Source organism: Ceratotherium simum, chromosome 13, assembly GCF_057802395.1.
Source record: "Ceratotherium simum simum isolate JZ-2026a chromosome 13, ASM5780239v1, whole genome shotgun sequence".
In the NCBI taxonomy this organism is placed as follows: Eukaryota; Metazoa; Chordata; class Mammalia; order Perissodactyla; family Rhinocerotidae; genus Ceratotherium; species Ceratotherium simum.
The window spans coordinates 21,273,603-21,288,882 of NC_141912.1; the positions used below are offsets into that span (position 1 = coordinate 21,273,603).

Consider the following 15,280-nt stretch of genomic DNA (forward strand, 5'->3'; position numbering starts at 1 on the left):
TTGATCTAGAGGAGCAAAAAAGAAGATATCCAATCCATACAACAATTACAGAAATAATCATAACTAAGCATAATGTTCTTTTGAAAAGAAATCGATCTACAATTGAGTTTTTTAAAAAATGTTTCATTGAGATATAATTCACATAGCATAAAATTCGCCCATTTAAAGTATACAATTTTGTGCTTTTTAGTACGTTCAGTGTTATACAACACCACTATATAATTTTTGAACATTTTCACAAAACCCGTGCCTATTAGCAGTGACTCCCCCATATCCCCCTTCCCCAACCCCTAGTAAACACTAATCAACTTTCTTTATTTACAATAGCCAAGATATGGAAACAACCTAAGTGCCCATCGATGGAAATAGCCAAGATATGGAAACAACCTAAGTGCCCATCGATGGATGAATGGACAAATGAAATGTGGTACATATATGTATATATACAATAGAATATTCCTCAGCCATAAAAAAGAATGAAATCTTGCTATTTGTGACAACACAGATGAAACTTTAGGGTATTGTGCTAAGTGAAATGTCAGAGAAAAATAAATACTGTACGATTTCATTTACATGTGAAATCTAAAACAAAGCAAAACAAAACAAAACAAAAACAGACAAAAAAGTCTCATAGATAACAGAGAACAGATTGCTGGTTGCCAAAGGTGCAGGGTGGGGGATGGGAGAAATGAGCGAAATAGGTCAAAAGGCACAAACTTTCAGTTATAAAATAAATAAGTCATGGCGAAGTAATGTATACCATGGTGACTATAGTTAATACTGGATTGCATATTTGAAAGTTGCTAAAAGATTAGATCTTAAAAGTTACCATCACCAAAAAAAACCCACATTTTTTTGTAACTATGTAAGGCGATGGGTATCAACCAGACTTATTGTGGTGATCATTTCTCAATGTATACAAACATTGAATCATTATGTTACACACCCGAAGCTATTATAACATTATATGTCACTTCTACCTCAACAATAAAAAAAAAGAATAATGCCCCCTTTTCCCAATGATGTCCACATGCTAATCTCTGAAATCTGTGAGGATGTTATGTTACATGGCAAGGGAGAATTAAGTTTCCAGATGTAATTGAGGCTGATAATCTGATGATCTTGAGAAGGGGAGACATTCTGGACTATATGGGTGAGCTCAGTGTGATCACAAGGATCCTTAAATGTAGAAGATGAAGGCAGAAAATTCAGAGTCATAGACAGATTTGAAGATAACCACACTGCTAGTTTGAAGAAGAGGTCATGAGCCAAGGAATGCAGGCAGACACTAAAAGCTGGAAAGGGCAAAGAAACACGTTCACCCATTGAGGCTCCAGAAGGAATGCAGCACTGTTGACACCTTGACTTTTGCCCAATGAGACCCATTTTGGACTTCTGATCTCCAGAAGTGTAAGATAATAAATTTGTGATGTTTTAAGCCACTAAGGTTATGTTAATTTGTTACAGTAGCAGTAGGAAACTAATACAGCTATATTCCACAAGTTTTGGTGTGTCATATTTCCATTTTAATTCATTTCAAATATTTTCTAATCTCCTTTATGATTTTTTCTTGGTTCCATCTGTCATTTACGGGTGTGTTTTTTAATTTCAACATATATGTGATATTTTCAAATTTCCTTCTGTTATTCATTTCTAATTTCATTCCATAGTGGCCAGAGAACATACTTCATATAATTACAATCCTTTTAAATTTATTGAGCTTTGTTTTATGGCCTAACATGTGGTGTATCTTAGAGAATGTTCCATGTGCACTTGAGAAGAACGTGTATTGTGGTGTTGTTGAGTGGAGGGTTCTACAGACGTCTACCAGGTATGATTGGTTTTGTTTCAGTATTTTATTTCTTTGTTCATCTGCCTAAATGTTCTATCCATTATTGAATGTGGGGTATTGTAGTTTCTAAGTATTACAACTATTGTCATTTAATTGTGTTTCTCACTTCAATTCTTCAATTTTTGCTTCATGTACTTTGGGGCTCTGTTGTTAGATGTATCTATGTGTATAATTATTATATCTTCCTGATAGATTCACCATTTTATCATTTGAAAATCTTTATCTATGTTGAGTAACAATTTTTGTCTTAAGGTCTGTTTTTTCTGATATTGGTATAATCACTTCAACTCTCTTTTGAGTACTTTTGCATGGCATATCTTATTCATCCTTTTACTTTCAATCAACCTAATTGTGTGTTTGAATCTAAAGTGCGTCTCATAGATAACATGTTTTTTTTTAAACAATCTATGTCTTTTGATTTTAGTTTTGATCTATCTACATTTAATGTAATTACCAATAAGGTAGGATTTATAGCTGTCATTTTAAATTCTATGTATCTATGTCTTTTGTCCCTCTATTCCTCCATTACTGCCTTCCTTTGTGTTAAATAGATATATTCTAGTTTACCATTTTAATTCTTACTATTTATTTTCTTATATTTTAAGGCTATTTTCTAGTGATTGCCCTAGGGATTACAATTAACATCTTAATCAGAAACAATGTAGTTCAGATTAATACTAACTTAATTTCAATAGTATATAAAAATTTTGCAACAATATAACACCATTCCTTTCCCACTCCTTCATGGTGTTATTATCATACAAATTATATCTTTATACATTAAAAGCCCATCAACACAGTTTTATAATCATTACTTTATGCAATTGTGTTTTAAATCAAAAAGGGGAATAAAAGTTACAAATAAAAATACATTTATATTGTCTTTTATATTTACCTATGCAGTTACCTTTACCAATGCTCTTTATTGCTTTGTGTGGATTCAAATTACTCTGAAGTGTCCTTCATTTGAGCCTGATTCACTCCCTTCAGTATTTCTTATGGGACAGTCTGATAGTGACAAATTCTCTCAATTTTTGTTTACCTGAGAATGTCTTAATTCCTCCTTCATTTCTGAAGGATGTTTTTGCTGGATATAGAATTTTTACAGAGCTTTCTTTCAGCACTTTGAATATGTCTCCATTGCCTTCTGGCCTCTATGGTTCCTGATGAGAAGTTACCTCTTAATCTTATTAAAGATCCTTTGTATATGATGAGTCATTTTTTTCTTTCTCTTTCCAAGATTTGTCTTTTGATGAGTCTAGGTATGGATCTCTTTGAGTTTATCCTGCTTGGAGTTCACTGAACTTCTTAAGTGTTCTGACTAATGCTTTTCATCATTTTGGGACTTTTGGTCTTTATTTCATCAAATATTCTTCTGCCTCTTTCTCTCCCTTTTTTCCTGAGAATTTCATTATGCATATGTTGGTATGGTTGATGGTGTCCCACAGGTCTCTCAAATTCTATTTATTTTTCTTCTATTATTTTTTCTTTCTGTTTTTCAGAGTGCATAATCTCGGTTAACCTATCTCCAATTTTGTTGATTATTTCCTCTGCCAGTTCAAATCTGCTGTTGAGCCCCTGTGGTAAATTTTCGATTTCAGAATTTCTGTTTGGTTCTTTTTTATAATTTATTTTTCTTAATTGGTATTCTTTATTTGGTGAGACATTGTTCTCATACTTTCCTTTAAATCTTTAGAAATTTTTTCTTAAGTTCTTTGAACTTATAATAGCTGATTTAAAATCTTAGTCTAGTGTGTCTGGGCTTCTTTAGAACAGTTGTTATTGACTGCTTCTTTTTCTAGGTGGGATCCATACTTTCCTTTTTCTTTGCATGTCTTGTAATTTTTAATCAAATTTGGACATTTTAATTAAAATATAATATGGTAACTGTGGAAATCATACCCCTTCCCCAGTTAAGTTTTAAAACAATCAATTCAAATAACAAAATAGAATAAAAATAAAATATGAGCAAAGAACTATCAGTCATAACCATCCTCTAAAGAAAGCGGAAGTGACAACATTACTGTTTGACACAGAAGAAATTAGTGTGATTCAAGAAAAAATTAATAGGACAAAGTGTTAATTTCATATTTGTGAAGTATACTCTATCCTTAGTATACTCATAAAATTAACCATCAAGTTCCTCTTGAAAAGCTCAACACTACTGGGTGACAACAATAGTAATGTAGAGAGAAAGAGATGTTGAAAATATAATTTAAATTGTTGAGTGATTACAAACATTTTAAGATTTATAACTTAAAAATAGATTATATATCTCCTTTTCAAGTAACCATCAAACATTTAAAACATTGATTAAATGCTGCTACAACTTCAATAATTTTTCACAGCAGGCGTTTTATAGGTATGATCTCTGACCACAATACAAAACATTTAGAAATTAAAACAGAATGGTTGCTTTTAAAACTGTAATTACTTGTAAGTTAAAAGTACCATTACTATTATATGATTATCATGGGAAATAAGAAATAAACATACTTTTTAATCATTTAGGGAAAACCAAAATAGACATAACTACATATCATTACTTAAGGAGTAACTATCTTAATAAGTAATAAAAGTTAATGCATTGAATTGTTACAATATGCCTCATTTGGTGCAAAACTCTTGACATAGATTGATTTTTTCTCCATTTTTCAAGTGTGGGCTCTGAGGATCAGAAAAGTGAATATTTTTGGGGAGTCAATCATGTATGGAAAAGTAAATCCATTACCTTAAATCCTTTCATTATTTAAGAAGAAATTATGAAACTAAATGAACTAAACCACATAAAAATGATATGTGCCTAATTCAAAGGTTTGTAAAAACAGAAAGCAAATTCAAGACAAGCAGGGGGAGAAAAATCATCAAGATTTTAAAAGTATATTTTTGGTCAAAATAGCATTTTAAGTTTACACTTGGAAGTCCCTCTACAAGAAATAAAAAAATAACAAGAAAACCCAAAAAAACAAAAATAACAAACACACAAAAATAAAACTCTCTTCCCCCAGAAAAACCAAAGTAGTAAGTAAACAGTTGAAAACAAAAAAAACCCCAAACATTTGAAAGACATAACTGAATGCCAAAAGAAGTTTAAAAAATTCCTTCTCCAGGGCCGGCCCAGTGGCGCAAGCGGTTATGTGCACGTGCTCCATTGTGGCGGCCAGGGGTTCCCTAGTTCGGATCCTGGGTGCGCAACCATGCACTGCTTGGCAAGCCATGCTGTGGCGGCGTCCCATCTAAAGTAGAGAAAGATGGGCACAGATGTTAGCCTAGGGCCAGTCTTCCTCAGCAAAAAAAGAGGAAGATTGGCAGATGTTAGCACAGGGCTGATCTCCTCACACACAAAAAAATCCTTTTCCTTTATAATCTTAAAGTCTATCATTTTCTTGTTATAGTGCATTGACCAGGACTTCCAAAGCAATATTCAATAGTAGAGGACATAGTAGAGTCTGCATTATGGTCTTGATCCTGACTTTAAAGCAAAGGCAAATGTTTCTAATATTTCACCATTAAGTGTATTGTTTGCAATATGTGTGTATACATACGGCTTCTGCTGCTCTGTTTTCTTCATTCTTTTAATGCACCAAACTCTGTCCATTTCTGGGCTTCCATATGCACTATTCCTCCTTTCTACACTGCTTTTGCCCTCACTTTGAACAGGCTAGTTCCTCAGGATCGCCTCTCCTGACTTGATTAGGTTCCCACATGATACGTTCCCGTGGTACTCTTGTGTTTTCCTTCAAGCACTCACCACCATTTTAATTATGGGAAACTGTTTGTTGCCTCTTTTACCCTGTAAGCTCCATGAAGGCAGGGCTATGTCTGATTGGTTTTAGTTCTATATCTCTAACCACCAGTTGTAACGTAATCCCTGACTCCAGGTCTTGCTTAGTATGTATGTGTTTGTTGAATCAATGAAAGGATATAGTAATTTACAATTGCGTTTTTGAAACCACAGTCCATTGTTTGTTTCTTCTGCCATACCATGACCTGTATAGTATTCCAAGATTCCTTCTAAGAACTCCAAATTTTTAAGTTTAGAGGACTTCTCTGACCAGTCTCTTTAAGATAGCACTTTCCCTAACTCCCTGCTTCTCATCACTACCTTGCTTTATTTTTCTTCCTAAATACAAATTAATATACTATACATTTATTTTTATGCCTGTTGCCTCCAACTAGAATGTAAGCACCTTAAGAGCAAGAACTTAATTGAATTTTCTTGTTCACTGCCTAGGACAACACTTAATGAGTCATGCAAACTCAAAATGGATTCCTGAGGTAGCAGATTCTGAAATTATTGTTATGTAATAAAAGAAAAAATTGTTAATGTTTGACTATTCACAATATTTTCTCTTCCCTTGATTCTAGGAAGAGGGTCTCTTAGAGGTTATATCAGCCCCCAAATTCTCCTTATTTGTGTTATTCTGGTTAATGAGTTATACAGGCCTTGTTGATATACATTACAACAGGCTTAACAAGAACTGAAAGAAAGAGAAAGAATGATGGCACGTGCTGGTTGTAGGTGAGAATCTTGTACATTGGGATTTGATTCTGAGTGAGTTAGAATTTCAGAATTTTAGGTGAACACCTTTTGGGGAGACTGTGATGGAGGGAGATATTATTCTGTGCATTAGTATTGCACATACTTGTGCTGGGACTTCATTCATCCTTTAGTATTTTCTTGAGATTCAGTGTAAAAAATTGATGTATTTATTTTTAATTTTTGTTTGCCAGACTGTATTTCTTTGAAAGCAATCCCACTCAGTAACCAAGAGCCCTCAGTTATATTTGGGTAGATAATGAAGCCTAACCTCTGGGATAGTAAACTTAAAGTGAAGTTCTCAGTTTTACCTCCAATTCAAATTATTACACCAGACTTGAGCCAAGGGTTTATTTTTATCTGACTTTCAGATTTTTGGAAAAATACTGTAAGGAAAAAGGAGTGGGTGAGGTTGGCAAACTTCTTGAGCCATGGTAGACCTCAAAAAATAGAAACAAAAACAAAACACATACGTGCACACACACACTCACACATGCACACAGAGGCTCCTTCCAACATATACATATTTCAAAAAACACACACAAGAAGAAACAAAAAGATTTAATGGAGTTTACACTGAGATCAAAATTGCTGTACAAGGGAGAATGTGCTGTTTGGGACTCTGTGTTTCAGAGAGAGAATAGATCCTATGAATCTGCATATGTGTTCACCACATAGAAGAAATCTTAAAAATCTCCTTGCATTTTCTGCCTGGGAGTGTTTAACCCAAACTCTAAGGAGCCCCTGTTTATTAAGGAGTTAGAGTCACTTCTGGAAGTGTGGAGAAGATTGATGGCAGCCAAGCGTGGATTAATTCAAAGTTTCTAGTTCCACGAGTGAAACTGGATCCCTGAGGACTTGGAAATTGCTGTGGGATTTTCAAATAAACAGGCTTTGGAACCACTGATACAAACTAATTGCTAACAGAAACTTGAGAAACTGGCAGAAAGACCCAGGCCAATGACTGGTGAAAAATATTTGGTGTGAGCAAGATTTTTAACGGCACTGAATAGAAAGTCTGAGAGGCTGGGACGTTCTGCTGACTAACTTATTTTGTAGAGTCTGGCCTGAGGCTTCATCAGTGGATTAAGCCATCCTGATGTCCAGTTCTGTGCTGGGCTCTCCTATGCTTTAGAAGAAGTATAAGAACTGATGACTTGTTGAATTTAAAATGATTCTTCAATAAAGAAGAAAAATATTATTCATGTTTACCTTAGATGACAGGTTTGGCTGAAGTGATTTGTCATGGACCAGTGAAGTAAAGCTTGGAGATTCCTACAAAGTTGGACAAGATTCATGAAACAGTGATTTTTAAGTTATGTTTGCTAAACATTCTTGAATTTCATAACAAAACCCAAGGGATAATTTGAATATTCACTATTAGTTGAATTCATCAAGGCTTAGGAGGAAAAGGTTGTTACTCTAGCTGCCCTCTGGAAGTTGGATTGAGTAATGATATTTATATGTGAGATGCTGGGGCAGCCTTGAATGTCAGATGTAACTCAGGCATGCCTCTGACTCTTCAAGTTGGAACCTTCAATGAGTGGGGTGCTGGTGGATGGAGAGTAGATCAGTTTGTCAATATGTGTTAGCATATTCCTCGGAGCTAGCCAGGGACACAAAATGGGGACTGTGCCTCTTCATTTGAACGTAGTATGAAAGAGTGGATCATAGTTATTCTAGGCATAGATACTAACTATATTCGGAAGTTAAATGCAAACAAATTAGTGATGGGTTAGTTTTAGGCACTGAGAAAGACAGATGCTACATTTTAAATATTGGTGGGGATAAACAGTAGGAAGATGTTCCAAAAGGGAGACAAAAAGATAAAGAAAAGTTTTGGCAAAGAAGGTTATCAGTACAATCTTAAATTGACTGGACTTTAGCAGTCATTTAAACCAACTTGTTCTCTTTATTGATTAAGAGATAACTGAAGCCTCCAAATCTCCAGTAATCCATAGAATTAGCAGAAGAGCCAATCTTAGAATACAGACTTACTAGAACTTGAGTCCCTAGGTAATACTTCTCAGAGATGAAATAACTAGGGTCTTCACTAGCTGACTCCAATGGTAAATTAAGATTTGCAGAATAACTGTAGGACTAAAGAGAACAGTGGAAGGCTGGAGATGTATTTGCCCAATTCTCAGTGAGTATAAGGGGCTAACCAAACACTGAACAGAAAGTGGAAAGAGGATGGAGATTAGATGGTGGTATATGTGGTTATATACTATGAGCCTCAAGTTAAATGGTTTTGTAATACGAAATAGGCTGACTATAGAAATGGCAAGGGGTAGTACACAGAGCCATTCACATAGAACAGGTTTAGTCATCAATCCCTTACAGTCATTTTAATTTTCTTGTGCAGATACTATGAAGTCAAATAGGTAAAAGTAGCCATTGATAACTAGCAATCAAAATTTGCCTATGATTGCTGGTATGCCCAGTGCTAATAGTTACTACTTTCAGCCCCTACAAAGAGAAGACATGGTGAATGGGAATATGAGCATAATGCAGGTGAAGAAAAGAATGAGGGCAAATAGTGAAACCAACATTGCAGTACTAATGGAATTTTCCAGCACTCCGTGGATAGATCTGGTTCTCTATCTGCATTTTTTTTTTTTTTAAGATTTTATTTATTCATTTTTTTCCCCCCAAAGCCCCAGTAGATAGTTGCATGTCATAGGTTCACATCCTTCTAGTTGCTGTACGTGGGACTCGGCCTCGCGTTGGACGGAGAAGTGGTGCCTCGGGGCGCGCCCGGGATCCGAACCCAGGCCGCCAGCATCAGAGCGCGCGCACTTAACCGCTAAGCCACGGAGCCGGCCCTCTATCTGCATTTTTTAATTTCTCCCACATCTTCCCCATACTCGATCTCCTTATCGAAAAGAATTTCTTCACTTTGATTTAAAAAGCATTTGCTCAAGTCACTCCTGAAGACCCCTAAGCCAATAGAATATGGATTTGTTCTTTTTGCTCTTTTAATTATGTGCCATGTAACCAACATAAATGTAGTAAACAAACCACACAATATTCATGGATCTGATTAATTCTGGCAGCCAGAGGCTAAATCTTCATAATGTAATATATCTGTGGTTGTCAGTACACAGAGGTTATATTTACTCCAAGGAACGTAAGACAGAAAAGCAAAGCAACTCTTCTAAGATCAGGGTGCACAAAAGCAGAAATACATATAAAACATTGGTTTCATGGTTTAATATTTTGGCACTATCTTTAACTTCTTTTATACATCTGTAGCATTTGGTATGATCTGGATTACTTGGAAAAGGCAAATCTGAAAGTGATTCTCTCCTTTTCAGGTCTGCTGAATATAGTCCTATGTGGATACTAGAAACTGTAAAATAAGACAAGGCATTCTCGTAAGGGAAAAAAACCACTATACATGCTATATATGGAGAGATTTAATAGAAATTAGTCCCAGCACTGAAAAATCAGTAGTGCACATAATATCTTATGCTTTAATACTGTTATCTTGAACATTTTGGTGTGATTTACAAAAAAACTGTTACTCTCAATAAAATGTAGAAAATAAAATGTGGATTTATGTAGTATGAAATAATATGTCAAAAATAAAACTGTCAATATACTTCCATCTCTCTTTATGGAATGGTGTAATCTAGTTCTTGCTCACATATGGAACTCGAAGCACTGTGGTTTTACAAAGGAGACTCAAAAGAGACTTTAATGATGATTAATGCTAATTCTAGAGATACATATTTTGATGATGCAAAATCTATTTAATAAAATGATTTAAGATGTTCAAAAAGACTCTTGTGAAACTTAAAATGAGTTTTCTTTGAAAAATGGAACTTGTTTCTTTTTCAAAAATGACATCATCCAAGATGTGTGTTTTTAATCAATTATCATTGTAGATAATTCAGAGGGCAACATGTATGGAAAAACAATGGCGTGATTAACTAGGCGTTGACCTCGTGTCATGGCACTGGTCCAGGGAGAGCTTATTAGTTTGAGCTAGCAGTAAATATGAAAATGAGGGCACTATAAATCACAACAGTAGGATTAATCTGAATGTGCATCAGATATATGGGTAAAACCGAGACATTCTCAGTCCAAAAACAGCTACATGAAGTCAGTGAAGAGAAAATAATAATTTTCATGCACAGGTCTATGCACAATCTTTTCCATTTTATCCAGAATTTTCAATTGAAGAAATGGTCCTTTTACTTAAATAAGAATTTTCCTTAATTAAATAAATCAGAAACATGGGCACTTAGGATCACTAGTGATGCTGATCAGGACAAAATCTTTGTGAGGGAAGGGTATGTATTTTCTTTTCTCAAAGTGTTTGTCTAGTCATCCCATTAGAGGCTTGGAGAATCAGCATACCTTAAGGTCATAGTTTTATACCATAAACTCATTTTGTTTAGTTTGTCTGGCTCATCTCAGAAATTTTAGATTAATTGGCTGGACCATATTAGACAATGATAGAAAATCCTTTGGAAGAGTTTTGAGGTCTGTTTTGATTCATCCCTAATACACATACACATACTTAATCAGGATTTTAAAAAGATCCTTGGGCAATGACACTTTTAAATTTATTTTCCACATTAAGAAGGACTATTCTAAAAGTTCACTGGATTTGGGGTTGTCAGGTAGATGCGTTTCTCATCTGTCACGGATATGTTGATTTTAGTTTGCAATATTAGATAATTGGTCAGAATCAACATATCTGAGTTTTCATTACCTTGTTATTTCTGGATATAAGTCTATGGGAATATGACCATCAGAAGGAAATGAAAAGAGGGGAAATGCCAGCAGGGTAATTATTTGGTATTATACCAATACCAAATTTTATTATTTGGTATTGGTATTATACCACTACCAACAATAAAATTGTTTCAATAAATACATTTTTTTTTTTTTTTTTTACTTTAAGAGAAAATTCAATAAACCTGACTGGGTATGGAAACACAGCCAAATCAGTATACTAAATTAGTAATGTTAGCTAATCAGAAACAAACATATGCTTCATACTCCTTTGGGGTTTCTATATGGGTATTCTTCCATTTATACATATTTATTTTCCATGTAGACGTACTATGTGTAAAAAATATATTTTCCTACTGTCATCTGCTTATAAGCCAGCTGCTATTGTTGCTTTGATGTTTTCCATTAAGACCAACTTATTCTTTCCCAGAGACACTGATAATATTCACTGTAGTGTGAGTCATACTGATGGCTCCTTTCTGTCAGAAGGATGAATCAATGTGGGATGCCTAATTCCAGAAGATTCTAGGGGAGCAGAATAGATAGTCTGTATCTATCTTCTTTTAGTTCAGTCCATTCCAGAAATGTATATAGAAAAAATAATCAGTATTTGCAATCTACACCACAGGCCTCCTTAAGGGCTTTAATTGTGTTGGAGATTCACAGTAGAAGCCAAGTGTGAATAGAGTGGTGACGTAAAATTATATTGCACATGTGATTACTACCCTGGGATGATGATACACACTTTTTTCAACCTGTGTCAGAGAGGGTTAAATTAACTTATTAAATGAAAAGATTATATCAAAGGAAGTTAAAAGAGAAGAAAAAAATCTATTTTTATGATTGGAGAAAATCTGAAATTATATAGGGTAGGTGAAATTTTTATGTCATTCAATTTTGTTAGACTATAGCAAGCCAATTAGTTAAAATTAAATTTCAAGCCTGATTGATTTTTTAAATATTCATTTTAAGCACTGCATTTGGTGTTTATTATCTTATACAGGAAATATAAAAGAACGTCTGCTGCATCTAGGAATTAAATGAAACCTATACTGTCAATAACCTAGCTGAGGCTTTTGATGAAGTATCATGGCATTTCTATATTATGCAGCACCATAAAATGCTAAACACACACAGAACACAGGACTATAAGTTTCAAAAAGCACATACTGGAAACTAGAGTGTTTTGGCATTTATAGCCGGCTAGCACGGGAAGATAATGAGGAGTTTGATACCTTGGAAATCATAACTATGAAATATATAACAATAGTTTCCCATCAAGATGGATCATATATCATGCAATATTGGAGGATAATTCAAGTCTGCAATGCAATCTGCTTTTCATTTCAAGTGGAGGGTGATGTAAGCCATAATTTACCCAGGTAGTACTCACGTGGGAAATCATGACAAATTTAGAGCAACTCTTGACAAAAAAATCCACACGGGAAAGATTTGATGTCCTCTCGGCTCTCATTTTTTTTTCTCCTCCTATTCTTACCCTTCTCTTTAAATGGAAAATCTTTTGAGTTAATATGGATTCATGATGAAATATAAGTATTTCTTAAAAAAATATAAAAGGACATATACAATGATCAGGTAGTATTTCTCAAATTGTTGATGGAGATAAAGTGGGCTAAATTATTTACATGCTAGTTTATTGTGAGTATCTCAGGAAAATCTGAATTTAAATAGTTGTCTACTAAAGTCACTTCCCATGTTAAGATGTGCAATGACTCTTGTCTCATACACCTGTTACTTCTTTATCAAAAAAACTCTTTTACATCATGTAGAAATGGAGTTAGGGTAGTCTAGGACCAGCACTTGTGGATTTTGGAAAGAGCTAAATGACTGATTTCCTGCTTTAACTTGTCATCTCAATATTTGATGAACTATTGAGACATAGGAGGAAGATAGAAGGAATTGTCAGTGAAAAATAGAATAGTCCTTTGTGATCTGACCAAACAGTGTGACCTCTAGGGCCTCTGGCATTTCCCATCATCTACAATGTAGGCTTTGGCCACTTGCCACTTGGGATCTGTCACGTGCCACTGGATGAAAATATATCTACCTAGTTATAAAGAGGTTTAGAGGGAGTTCGGCAATATGGACCTGAGCTTTAGCTCCATCTCTGCCCGTTTTTACTTTTTGGATAATATGAAGCTATCTCTCCATTCTAAAATCTAAGAACACGGTATAAACAATAGAGCAAACAGAAAAACGTGAGCTTTATGTTTAATCGTTCCAATTTTTCTTCTTTTTCTGTTTAGGCTAAAGCTTACTTCTCCGTCTTTGTCTTCCTGAAAACCAAACAAAAATCAGTTAGAACCAGTAGTCAAGAGACAGGCCTATCTTTTCATATCTGATGACAAGTGGAATTGTCAAGGACTAGGTTCCTCGAGAAACTCAAAGGTGGGTTTGGAAGTAATTAACTGTTTTTCCAGGTTGTTTCTTTTCCTTTCCTGTGTTAAGGAGTTGTAACCACCAGCTATCCTGAAACTGATCAAGCCTCACCACAAGAGCTATGCCCATGACTTTTGCCTTATCTTTAATGCAAAGATCTCTCCAGGAGGAGCTTAGGCCTCATTATGTGGAACCAGGTTCTCCAACTGAGCCTGTGCAAGTGAATACCTGCCTCTCCCTTTTGAATATTCATTCCCCAACCAAATAAAATTTCCTGCTTTCCTTTGTTCAGGGACGCCATGACTTTGGAAATGATTCCTCATGGCCTCCTATTTGCTGCAAATACACTTTACTTTGTGAGACAACGTCCACTGGTGTAGAGTCTTATTTAACTCACCAGGAGGCGAGCCCACTTGGTTTGGTATCAGAATCACTTCAACACTTTAACTTTCTTGTGCTTCAGTTTTATGCTTCCTTTTCGCTTATAAATGTGGTGATGGCACTAACAAAACATACTATTGCTTTCAATTATAAAAGCTAACATGAGAAAAAATAAAAATGAAGTTGATATAAGTTATCAATCATTTTACTTTCGGTTAAAAATGTTTACATTTTCAAATTTGTATTTTTTTTAAATTATGAGGGAAGAGCATTATTTCAATTGATTGGGATTCTTTAACTACTCTCAGAGAGATAACAAAGAAGGTAATGGGTAAATTCCAGCACAAAGTCCTCAAGTGAAAGATTATTTAAGCATATAGCACCATCTTCCCAATGTTCATTTCAGATTTTTAAAGTTAATTCCTCTCATTTTTAGTTAGGCATTGTTTTCTAAAGAGATAGAAAACATTTGTCAAGATGGGTGAAATCTTAAATATTATTATTTAATTTCATTATAATCATTTTCTCCCCCAAAGTCAAATAACTTTAATTTCTTTTACATTCTTTTATGTCCTCCTTGCCAACTATGTAATCATTTCAGAGGTTCTACTTGAATTTCTTTACACATATTTAAAATCAACCTTTACATTTATTCATTCTTTCAAAAATTTTGAACACAAAATTAAAAAGTTGTGTGATATAAAAATAATACAAAAATTAAATATTTTAGAAAAACTATTACGTAGCAAGCACTCACGATGAAGGCTTGGATTAAATAGGCTTATACTTCAACAGCAGGGCTTAATGCTTAACTTAGATTTATTCATTTACTTACTTATAAATACCCGACATTTCACAAAGGGATTATCAGAGCTTACAAAAATAAACATAAAAAAGATAAAACAAATATTTGATAAAGACAGAGTAAAGGGAATGTAAGCGTTACATTCTAATAAACCCCTTGATATATAGCAAGTATAAATACATGTAATAGATATATTCACAGTTACTAAAGGTAGGTCTCAAATCTTTTAGGAGTTGAAGCAAAAGGGAAACTAGTTTTAGTTATAAGAATCACAGTGTTCCTAAGACTTGAAAACAAAATAGAAAACCATAATTCAGGAAAAAATACCTAAAACTGAAAATCTGAGAAATTTTTCTCACGGCTTCTCATAAACAGATATTGGATAATGTGATGTAAATATTCTCATAATGGCACATTTTATTGGACTGTTTCTTATGGTTCTTCTCACACAGACAACTGGCATAAGGTTACTGGACAATTTAGTGAAAACCAAAAAAAATGGTGCCAAACGCTTTGGTTCAATGCCCAGCTCTTTGTTTTGATTCAAAGATAGAGT

General features: G+C 34.4%; 2 long non-coding RNA genes across 4 annotated transcripts in view; one reads left to right on the forward strand and one right to left on the reverse strand.

Annotated features, from left to right (window-relative positions):
* The window catches only part of LOC147915387 (uncharacterized), a 130,229-nt gene that overhangs the window by 105,553 nt on the left and 9,396 nt on the right, over positions 1-15,280 (reverse strand). The gene's annotated exons all lie outside the window — the stretch shown is intronic.
* The window catches only part of LOC147915388 (uncharacterized), a 68,924-nt gene that overhangs the window by 31,779 nt on the left and 21,865 nt on the right, over positions 1-15,280 (forward strand). For both annotated transcript variants that reach the window (XR_015553989.1, XR_015553990.1), the window contains one exon: positions 13,406-13,547. This is a non-coding gene — a long non-coding RNA (uncharacterized LOC147915388). The remainder of the gene's footprint in view (positions 1-13,405; positions 13,548-15,280) is intronic.